Source organism: Camarhynchus parvulus, chromosome 2 (genome assembly GCF_901933205.1).
Source record: "Camarhynchus parvulus chromosome 2, STF_HiC, whole genome shotgun sequence".
NCBI lineage: Eukaryota > Metazoa > Chordata > Aves > Passeriformes > Thraupidae > Camarhynchus > Camarhynchus parvulus.
In genome coordinates, this window is record NC_044572.1 from 23,678,411 (window position 1) to 23,690,844 (window position 12,434).

A 12,434-nucleotide genomic window follows, 5' to 3' on the forward strand; every position below is an offset into this window, starting at 1 on the left:
ACACCCCCTCTGGACAATCTGTTCCAGTGCTCGGTCACCTGCACAGGAAAGAAGTTCTTGCTCATATTCAGGAGAAACTTTTGTGCATCAGTTTCTGTCCGTTGCCTCTTGTCCTGTTGCTTGGAAGCACTGAGAAGAGCCTGGTCCATCCTCTTGGCATCCCCGTTTCACATATTTATACTCATTAATGAGGTCCTCTCTCAGTATCTTCTTGAGGCTGAATAGGTCCAGATTCCTCAGCCTTTTCTCCTTAGAGAGCTGCTCTTGTCCCATCTTTGTAGCCCTTCGCTGGACCCGCTCCAGGAGCCCCATGTCCCCCTTCTGCTGAGGAGCCGCCGGCGGGGCGAGCGCCGGGACAGCCTTGGAAGCGGGAGGCCTGAAATGTAAACGTCACTCGTATCCTGGGGCTCTCGTCTGGAATCCGCCTCCCAGGAGAGGGCAGGATTTCGTAGTGAGAGGTTTGTCTCTTGATCCATCTGGTGGTCAGTTACACAGGGAACCGCAGTGTTCGCTTTTCCTTTTACCTTCGGTAGATGCATAGACATTTCATGTATTATGAAACAGCAGCCCGTCCTGACATAGGATGGGACCATCTTTCGGCGGGAGGGGGCAGATAAGAAAAAAAGAGGAAAACCAAAGTGTGTACTCATCCCTCGTTAGCCATCTGCACGGCAAAATAAAGCGTTGTAATATCGGCAGGGTTAATATTACATTACGTTAATGGAAGTGCTAAGACAAGCCCGAGAGTTATTGGGATCTTTAACTCAGAATTTCAAATGTCCTTTTCTCAAAGCATTACCATTAAAAATTTCTGCATGTTAGTCACAGCTTTGTAAAAATGGAGAAAAGTAATCACATGTTAATATGTTAATCATAGCAAGCACAAATGAGCTTTGTTACTGAAATAACTTTGCTGTCTTCATGCTTGGGAAGAGCTGGAAAAATTGGTGAGCCCACAGGAATTTGTGATACCAAATTGCTTAGTAAAACCAAGAGCAGCCTGTGAGGAACTAGAAGAAAACTAAGAAAGTGACTATACTAGATTTGCAAGTAAAATTTATTCAATTGCAAGTTAAATGTAGTGCTCAAAATTGCAAGGTAGTGCATAAGGGAAATTTCATTCCTCAGAAAACAGCTGGTATGTTCTAAAACAAGGATGGCTACTTTGGAAACACATCAGGCAGAAGTTCTTCCTGAGCTGCCTTGCAACGCTGGAGAAATACATTTAAAGCTAAAGAAATAAATTGCATTAAAAGACATACAAAACGAGATTAGGAATATTATTAAGTCTATTATAATATCCTTTTTGTGAAGCATGGAGAAGTCCTTGCCCCAAATTCATGTTCAGATTTAGACCATTGTGGAGTTACCCCTGTTTCAGGGCTGCCCCATGGCACTGCACACGTGTAGGCTGTCCCCAGTGCTGTGGCAGCCCGGGGAGGTCAAGGGTGGCCCAAGTTTGGAGCAGAGCTGCCAGTGTGTCCCCGTGCTGGCACAGTGGCCGGGCTCCGGGCCTCCAGGGGCTTCAGCTCAGCTGAAGCAGCAGAGGTAATGCCTGGGCTATGTCAAATCTGCCATGGCAGAATGACTCTTCAGAAATGTTTTGACCAAAGTTGCGCTAAGAGAGTTTATTCATGCCACGCTTTGTGCTGTGAGGCTTTGAGCCTGGTGCCTGAAAACAGAAAGACTGGCCATGGCAGGAAAACAGGGGTGCAGGGTCCCTCCCTATGCAGGCACTGGGGAGGAGGGAGTCCTCTGCTAGGCACTCCACAGTATTTTAATTAGATCCCAATTAGCTTTTCTTCCTTGGGATGGGAAGGCTTGAAAGTCCAGCCAGACAAACCAGATTTCTAAAAATGGATGAAAATACTTAGGGAAAGGACTTCTGTGTGCTAAGAGACTAAAAGATGATCTTGTTTATTAAAGGAATGGGAGGTGGAGGAGCAACACAACTGATGAGTTCAAAATGAGAACTCATACAGATACTGTAAAAATCTTACTTTCCCTTTTCAGTAAATGGCAGGCAAATGATAGACAAAGACAATGCATTTAAAATTATTTTTAAATGAACATTTGTTTCTATGGTGCTATCAGATGTGACACCTACTGTCATTAGACAATTTTGAGACAAAAGTGAAATAACTTTTATGTGGATAATGGGAAGAGTAACATTTATACTTTCTCCTACCTTAGTATTTTGCTTACGGGATTTTATTTTTTTTACTATAATTTTCTTTTCCATAATTGGGTCTTAGGAACTCACCTTCTCACAGATGACAGCTTGGAAGAAAATTCCCATGTGAAGAATTTGTTCCGTAATTGTGAAGAGACTGTTGGATTTTCTTCTGTGGTGTCTTGCTGTGAGCACTATCAGAGATAAAGCACCAGACAGGATCCAGATCCCTATAGTAGCTTTTATGTAATGTTATGTATTTCCATTATTTTTCCCCCTTTTTCCACAATTAGCTATGGCTAATATGGGTATTTGTGACTCTGGCCTCACTGCAGTTCACTTTGTGTCTGTCCCTGGCTGGACTGCTGCTCATAATCTTATAATGTGCTTAAAGACTAATTTGGAATGTCACATAATGTAAAGGTAGCTTTTTAGTTGTCTGTGTTGCACCTGCAGTTTATGTAACTAATGGCTAGTTTCATGGTTCCTTCAGGTTTCCAAGGGCAGCACAAAGTTTTGATTCTAAGTTAAAAATCCTTTGAGGCTTTAGGGTTTGATTAGCATTGCAGTAATTTCTGTCCCCGTGTCAGCTTTCATCCAGAAGCTAACACGTTATTGAGTGCTTGAGCTGATAGTTTTTAGATTCCAGGATCTGGTGACCGTTGGAGGCTGCATTAGTAGAAGATACTTGTATCCTGCTCTAAAGAGAACTTAATGAACTGACAATCAGCTGAAGCTGTATTTAAGGTGTTTTGATGAGGATTTTTGGTTGAAGTAAAACCAGAAAAAAATGCAGCTTGTTTTGGAGCCTGGTAAGTAATTTTGTGTTTCACTCAAAACATACACTTTTATTGTTTCTATATACCCAGAAGTGTTACTAGTCATATTTATAGTTGTGTTGATTTGGCATAGACTGATTTTTGGTAGTGGGGGAGGGCCACTGAAATGTCTTCTGTGAGATCCTGCTAAAAGCTTCCACTGTGTCCAAGAGAGCCAATCTCTGATGGGTCTGAAGATGGATATGCTGCTGGCCTAATGAGAGAGGCTGGTGATGCCTCTGTGATGACATGTTTAAGAAGAAAATCAAAACAGGGCTGGGTAGTTTTTTCCCAGGGGTGAAGTCTGCTGCTGGGGCCATCTCAAGGTGGCCCACAGTGAGCCTTGCGGGCGTGGTCACCCCAAGCCAGCTGTGCTGCAGACACAAGGGCACAAAGGGAGATGTTAAAATTGCGCTAGCGCTGTGGCGGGTGGCAGCGAAAACACAGCGAGGAACTCTCTGGTGCAGAACCTAGGTAAGATCGACCTCTCAGCACTGCAGGATCCTGCAGGAATCTGAGTTTGTGGAACTTGTTGGCAATGGTACCTAAGGGCAGCAGTTTTTCTTCTAGTCAGAGAAGACGAGGAAGAGAGGATATGTGAGGGAAAACAACATGGTGGCACCAGGGTCAGTGGGAAAAGAAGGGGAGAAGGTGCCTCCAAGCGCTGGAGCTGAGATTCCTCTGCAGGCCCTGGTGAGGACCACGGTGACACAGGCTGTTCTACTGCATCCCATCAGGTCCATGAGGGATGGAGAAATCCACTCAGCCCATGAGAAAAACACTCACACCAGAATGGGCGGAGGCCAAAAAAGTTGTGATCCAGTGGGAGACTCAAATGGAGAGAGAGGGTCCCTGCTTCCAGAGATAGCGAGAGAGGGCCCTTGCATCCAAATTAGAGGAACCTATCCTTAGAGGACTGCACCCTGTGGACGTGTGACCCACGCCACAACAGTTTGGAAAAGATTCTTTGTCTGTGGGAGGGATTAATGTTGCAACTGTTTTGAGAAGATTGCTGCTTGTGAGATTGGAGCCATGTTGGAGAAGTTCAGGGAGAACTGTCTCCCACAGTAATGCTTTAAGTTTTAGCTTTCATATTTTCCAGATTCTGTACTGCATTAGTATATAACTCTGAACTTCGTATAATGTGTTAACAAATTCTCTTCACAGTTTAGTTAGACAAAACAATCCTTTTCCAGCCTGAGAAGCAAAGACACTATTGCACCTTCAGACCTAAAAAATATAAACAACAGCAAATTGAGGAGAGCAATCTGGGAGGATGGGACTTCATAACTTGCAGCTGTAATTGGACAATTAGCCCCAATATGTAAATGGACCAAAATGTACAAAAGTGTGAAAACGTGTGATCCATTGTCCATCTCGGGTGTAGCCTTGGCCAGGCTCTTGTACTGCCCAAGGTGTATCCTTTGAAGGCCTTTTTAATAAATACCTACTTTATTCCTTTAACGCTGTCTAGCCTCTGTTCTAGGTAGCCTCTCAAGGCATCAGCAGGAGGGACCCCATGGCATAGCAGAGGAAAGACTTCTCTCCCTGAGTGAACAGAAAAAGATCTCTGGTGACAAACTGACCAAAACACCCAGGCCCTGACTCTCTGAACTGTTGGTGGGAAGGAGGGAGGGATGGGGGAGAAAAAAGGTGGTTTAAAGGCTTATTTTGCTTCTCATTATCTTCCTCTGATTCTGTTAATAATAAATCTACCTTATACTTTTAAATATGAACCTGTTTTGCCCTTGCAGTGTTTTCTCCCAGTCATTATCTCAACTTATGAACTCTTAGTCAATTTTTTCCCTCTCCTCTGCCCAACTGTAGCAGAAGAGGGTAAGCAAATGGTTTTTGTGGGTGCCTGGCCTTTGGCCAGTGTCAAACCATGACAATAACTGATCAAGAAAAAACAGCCAATTAATAAAGTGTGCTCAGCTCTTTAAAAGATGAAGATGAAAATAGCAGAATCTAAAGGAATACAAAAATACCATGCACATTTAGCACAACAGTTGGATCAAATAACGTTTAGGAAAAATAGTGCATTTCATGGACAAATAAGAGCCATTATAGCTGAATTAAAGCACAGTTTGCCTGGACCGAAACAAAGATTTCAGTAAAAATAGATCAGTGCTAAATCATACAGCATCCCCAGCAACTGCAGCAATATTTTGCTTTTGAAAGAAAAAATAAATTCTTAGATCATAATTTTTTTAAATGGAATTCATCGTAGGTAAGCAAAATACCTAGGAATGAGTAATTGTGATAAAGGAGGGTAGATTTTTATAAAATTGGTATATAGTAAGGTGCTGGAAAGGGTGTGCATGTGCTTATGTTTCTGTGTCTGGTTGTGTGTGTTGATTTTTTAGAATACACAGGGTGTTGAGAAAAACACTTGGAAACATAAAAACTAGAAACAAACATTGCTAATTTTCTGTATTTAATATACAATACTTACTGCATTTGTATTCATTTTACATTTTTAGATAAAAGAAAAATATAGCTAGAAGGGTGAAGCAGTTTTAAATACAAAACTAATTTTTTGCCTTTTTACTTTTCAATAATTTGGGAACTAAAGAGAACTAGACACTGTGAAAATTTTTATTATATTGATTTTCATACTGAACCCTCAGCACCCAACAATAAATACACAACTTTGCTTTTCTTGCACTGCCAGCAGCAAAACGTTCAGTTCCAAAGGACTGTAATTCTGATATAATACATTATTGATAACTTTCTGTGTGCCTTAATTTAATTCTGCTGTATTGACACATTAGTTTTGCAGTCAACCATCTTTACAAACTTGTAAAAGCTAAAGAATATGTTAATATGGCAAGGTGCATGCTCCGATGAACTTCAATGCAGTCAACATAAAGTAGCCCCAGCTGAGGGTGTTCTTAAAGCAGAAAGCCCCATAGGGTGAAATTTGGGACACGGAACAGGCATGCAGTTAGATCAAAGGGCTTTGTTTGAAAGCTTGCAAAGGGAGCTCTAGAGTTTCCAAAGTGTCTGTGTTACTTCCCAGCCATTCTGTACAGCAGAAATATACTTTTTCCCAATGCATATATGGTAATCAGCAGCTGTGCAAGAAGAGGAGAGAGTCTGCAAGATTTCCTGTACAGCAATGGTGCAAGACTTCTATATACCACAGTTCACATGCTGTAGCCCCTTGATGTCATATTGATGACTAAAAGGTAAACCAGTATATTGGAGTAACAATTCAAGAAATCGCTGTTACATTTTTCTGTACCTCTGCAGGTGATACTGTATTTCACACATAGGTGATTTAAATGCTGAATGCAAAGAATGTAAAGAACATTGACTAGTAACTATTAAGCACACAGAATAAAAAAAAATGATGCACCTTTAAAAGAAACAGTAACACACGCACCTTTTCATGTTTGTACCCTGATTAAAAGAACGTCATGAATTTCAAGTATGAAATGATACAGTGAAATCATGTCCTGTGAATAGATATCAATGGTAGTCTAGGTAGTACAGTTTGCACTGTATAACTTTCCTTCTTGCAAAACAGAATCCTATTGCATATGTAGGTAAAGTGACTTGAAATGCTAAAACCTGACATGCCAACTGTTGCACTGGTATAGACTGATACAATGCTGTAGAAGTCAACAGGACTATGCTGATTTTCACCAGCTGAACATATGCCCTAAGGTGAATGAAGAAACATATTCCAAACTGCTTTGCATGCTTTCCTTGAATTAGCAAATCCTAGACAACTCCAGAGCAAAATGATATTTTATGACAAAAAAGGTGGAAAAAGAGAGAAAAGAAATAATCCAAACAGCATAGAGGCTGTTTTAATTTTCTGAATTTTTTTTTATTTGTTTGTTTTTTAAAATAAAATTATACTGAGAAATGAAGGTACTGAGAGAGATTTTGATTTGCTAATGGATGTTGGTCTGGTGTATCAATTAATAAAATTACTCTGGATGTGTCTCAGAAGCTGTCGTCACTGTTCATAGTATTCTGTAAACCTGGAACCACAAGTTTAATAATGCCTTTTGAGAACATAACTTATCTTGAAGATTCTTAAACCAGTATCTTGTGAGAGTTACAAACAGGCTTAACTTGATATGACTTCTGTTAACTTCATGGGATTTGTCACGTGTAAGGTAGGCACACATGGAGCAGTAATGTTATAGGTAAAAGTTAAGTTAAGTTAAATTAGGGTATAGTTCCATTATATTGTATTAATTATGTTATATTAATTGTATTATGTTAAGGGAGGGGGGGCTTATCAGAATGTGCTAGGAGAAGGGTCCAGGATTTGGTGGAACAGTGGTCCGGCAGGGCAAGGCGAGGTCAAAGAGGGATTGGATGGAAGACCTGACCAATCATTCAAAGCCCTGCAGAAACGATTGGTCCAGAATGAACGGCATTAAAGACCAATAGAAGCCTGGAAATGGACCAATCATTATGCGGATCCAAAATGGACCAATCCTGGACTCAAAGGGGGCTATAAATGGGGGAAGTTCCGTTGGGTTTGGGTTCTTCTTGTTGGATACTGGTTTGGTTTTGGCTCGCTGTGTGGGTGCCTGGGCTTATCCTGGGTACTCCGTTCTTTGTAGCTATTTTAATAAACGAGAACCTCTTTCTCCGGAGAAAGTTTGGCCTCGTTCATATTCATAACAGTAAGAACTGAATCTTATTTCTGATACATTTTTGTACCAGCATCCTGCTTTTCTCCATACATCCCAATGCCACTAAGAAGTGCAGTTCTGACCTTTTGTATAAAAAAGCAATGAATAGAGATTTTTAGAGAAATAATGTAACTAGAGTTAAGATTTTTATCACACATTACAATTTATATAGTATTCTTGCTGATTTACTAAGCTTAAGTATCTTTATATAGACCTGAGCTGCCTGACACTGAAATTTGTAGGCTTACAAGGCCAAATTCTTGGTTTAATTTAACTGTAGTCAGTGGAATTCCAACAAGAGTAAATCATGCTAAATGATTTTAAATACTTTGAATCTCCACCCCTAATTCATGCAATTGTCCATGCACAACCCCCCCCCCCCCCCAAAAAAAAAAAAGGCACCTCAATTTGCTGCCTTTAGGTTTTGTTTAGGCAGCAATCTTACTTCAAGCCCAGATGGGCAACTTTATCACTGCAGAAAACTTTCTTCAGTTACAAGATGCTGCACAAACTTGACCCCTGGCTTAAGTGTCTGAAATCAACAGATACTTGCTGGGCCTTCTACAAACAAACTGAAGCCAAAGGCAGCCTATGTAATGTTTTCTAATTTTAATTTTTCAGACATCCCCCCACTACGTGTAAAATTAGCTCTACAATAGTATTTCAAAGTAATCTAGTTACTCCTTTACATATTAAAACAAACAAAAATTCTCTAAAAAATAAAAATTGCTAAATCTGAACACATATACTACTCTAATTGCAAAACTCAATGCACATATGATGTGTATTTATGATTTTTTCAGAATGATCTATCTTCCTGCCTCTCTAAGAAGCTAGCTTCACTTCAACAACCAAAATGTATACTAAATGCAAATAAACAATAAAGCAGCAAGACTCAACACATTTTTTTGCAACTACCCTTTCACAGGACTAATGTGTTTTTATACGAAATAATATACTAAATCATAATAGCAATAATTTAGAATAATGTCAAATAACTTGAAGATAAATGTGTCCACATTTTCAATAAACACAGACCCCATTTACTGGTGTCTTGGTGCTGTTATCAACCACGTGTCCTCACAATTAAAGTCAGTTCCTAGAGGAAAGCCTTTTTCTGCAAATACTTTTTGTGAGCAACTACACTCACACAAGTAAGCCCTCTCTGCTCTGTGAGACTGCTCAGCTGAGGTACAGTATTCATGTCTTTGCAGATTTAGGCCTTCAGACTGAAGAGTATCAAGTTAGTGAGGAAGTACAAATACACACTGTAACACAGAAAGTAGAAGACAGACATACAGACAAAAGCACCCTGTGATGCCTTTGGGCGTTATAATATAAACATACAGTTCCAACTTGTAACACAGCATTTTGAAAGTATAATTTTTCTTTAACTAGAGCATTCAAAGACATACTTTTAAAGCTGTTCAAAGTAATGCAGCAAAATATTGTATTAACAATAAAATTAATATGAGATTCAAGGGCAGATATAGACCACTTAAACGAACTGGAATGAAATGGACCACAAATACATTAATCTGAATGCTTGTAAAGAATTTACAAGGAAATTAAAGACTGCAGGGAACAAATCAATGTTCATCTGTGGTCTTGGATTCAGTGCCAAAATGATACAGCATTGTGCAGAAAACAGATTCTATTGGAAAAATAAATGGCACCTTTTTATTTTCCCTATCATAAGTGTTTTAAAATGTATTTCTTGCCCTAGCAGAAGGGACTGCCTTGCCTATGAATGGTGCCTGGCTAAGAGTCCTTGAGACTCTTTCAGTCCACGTGTCAACTGGAACTGGCTCTCACTTCTCACTGAAAAGCACCATCATAATGTAAACTTTGTTTGCTCACATTGCTGTGACTCCAAATGGGCTATAGGAAGGGAGTTCAAACTTCTAGCTAAAAGATTTTGAACACTGTGGAGAATGACAGGTTTTTAACAGTGCTTAATGGAAGGCAGATGCCGTGGATGTTGAATTCTGTCTGTTGGAACTAAACAGAGACAACTTCACTCTCATGACCAGTGACAGGACTCAAAGCTGAGCCAGGGAGGGTTTAAGTTGGATATCAGAAAAAGGTTTTTCACCCAGAGGGTGACTGGGCACTGGAATAGACTCCCCAGGGAAGTGGTCACAGTACCGAGCCTGGTTCAGACAGAGTTCAAGAGGCATTTGGACAACACTCTTAGGCACATGGTGTGATTCTTGGAGTTGGACTCAATGATCCTGACAGGTCCCTTCCAACTCAGCATTATGATTCCCTTAATATTGACCACCACAGAATGATCAAGATTTTCTGACTGCTGGCCTTCTCTCTTTTTGAGATGGTAAACTGTAAGGTAATGTTTTTCTTTTCAACTTACTACACACAATAAAAAGGAGAATGGCAGTGGGGAGGTGAAATAAATCAAATCAAAACAAAACAGAGCTGGAACACCACATGGTTGCTAGACATCTAAAGAGAAAAATCCTCTAATCTCATGATGCTGCACTCCTTTGATTATGTTCTGATAGGTAACTTCAGTTCAAAATGTGCATGGCAACCAATACTTTCACACAAGCACATCCCCCCCTGAGCTTACATTAAGCCACCTTCTACAGCCTCACATCCACAAATGTCTTGCCAGCATCCAATTTCTGAAACACATTTTGTTGTACCCATGGTTACAGCCACCTTTCTTAAAAGGGACTCCAATGAAGTCCCTGCAAGAAATCATGGCGGGTTTGGACCTTGCTAGAAAAACACTTATTTAACTAGCATGCTGCAGACTCAGGCTACATTTTAAACCCAGTTTGGTGGATTATTCTCTATCACAGATGAAGGATGACTGTTTGACATACATATAATCTACCTGGAATACAACATTTTGTCTTTTCCCACAGAATTTAGTATCGTCCCTTTTGTGCAGTGGGAGAGTTTTCTTAGGGAGGGTTCTTGTATCACTGCTGTTTAAAATGCAAAAGCAGAAGTCAACTGTCATAGAAACAGTAAACATACTATCCCCTTTAGATCCAGGGAAGACTTTCCTTCAGGAGACTATTTTGGTGTTTAAGGTCTGTTTGTGCCTAGTACTTGTGGCAGGGCTCTGTACTTTACACTGCCATGCCCAAAAGGGCATGAATGAGCTTGATTATCTACATGAACACAACCTATCTTGAGAGCTGGGGACTGTTTCACAGTTCCTCCACCCAGTGCTGGGAGGAATCCTCTTCCTGGGAATAGCCATCTTGGGGAAGGTGAGGGGAAGCAGGGCAAGCAGTTGGAGGCTGGCATTTCTAGTCTTGTACCCATCAAAATCTTCTGTATAACAGGGGCATCATTGTGTGTTCTTGTAAAAATGTGCATCACAGACAGTTGTTCAGGGATCTGCTGTACTTAGTAAATGATCTTCTGAATCCAAAATTGTTTTTGGTGATCAACTGAACATTATTTTCAATCTAATCTATTCTAGTTGATTGCTTTGCTTAAACCAAAAAGCGTGAAAGTAGCACACATTTTGCCATATTCTACTGTACTACTTCCCTGTTTCTAATGAGAAGCAAGGAAAAACTAAAGTACAAATCACTGGCTGGCCAAGGCTGGAAGCTTGGAGTCACAAGGCAGTAATTTAGCTCACAGCTACTTCAGTGGTAGTGGAAGCACCAGCAGAGTCAGATACAAATGACATAATTGCTACTGCAGTGAGAGGAAGCAGGAAAACTGGAAAACTGCTGAGGAATAGACTCCTCAAGGCTTCCTTCACAGTGTCACAGAAGGATGATCTGGGATAAGGAAAGAACTGCTTGAATGGCTGAGTGGTCTACCAGTATATGTATTTAACAAGAGCCAGAGAACTGTGGAGAATTAGAGGTTTCCCATCCCTGGAACTGTGAAGTTTGTCTCTGTGCCAAGCCCAGTTGCTCATGCTTCATGGAAGGACCAAAATTAGCCACTCTGTGCCAACACTTACCCTGCCACCCATGCACATAGACTGAACACAACAAAGTGTCATGCAGACTTCCTATTCTGCATTTTTGGAGCTGGCATAATAATAGTTAACAGTAGCTCTCCTGTTGGCAGAGAAGCTCAGAAAGCTCATTCCTACTCTACAACCTACAAAAAGTCTTTTCCCATGGCAGATGATTTTGCATTATTATTTACACTGGGTGTCAGACACACTTGCTAAGCTCTCAGACTTGCCCCTGTAAGATGGTGAATCATCTTACAGGATGGTTCTGGACTGATACCATGGACTGATCCAGCAAAACTTGCATGTGGATAACCTTATCAAAATCCAAGTGTGCAAAACCATGCCATTTTGGATGACCAAAGGATTTTCAGTTTGCAGCAGGAGTCAACTTCTAATGCAGAACACTGCACACTAACAGACAGTCAGTGGCTCTCCTGCAGCAGAGCTGTACATTCTCCAGCGTCTGCAGCTGAACTACAGGCACTGTCTCTGTGGACAGCTTAATCTGCTGTCAAGCTGCCTCATAAGACCTTTTTTTATATCTACCCAGAAAAAGCTCTAGCTTATGCAAAATTAAAAAAATAGAGCTGTTGCTATGTTGAAGAAGTGTACTGTAACTCACAACTTGAGTTGGCATAAGTATCTGGAACCGAAATCCTGTTCCTGAATCTTGCTTTATCATCTTATGTGACAGGAGAAAACAAAACAACTGGAAAAAAAGTCTTCCCCCTATGTTTATAAATAACTTTTCCATGTAGTCAAACTCACTTGCCAACTCTCCTGCTCTCTGCCCATTTTTTCTCTTTCCATCACATCACGATTTT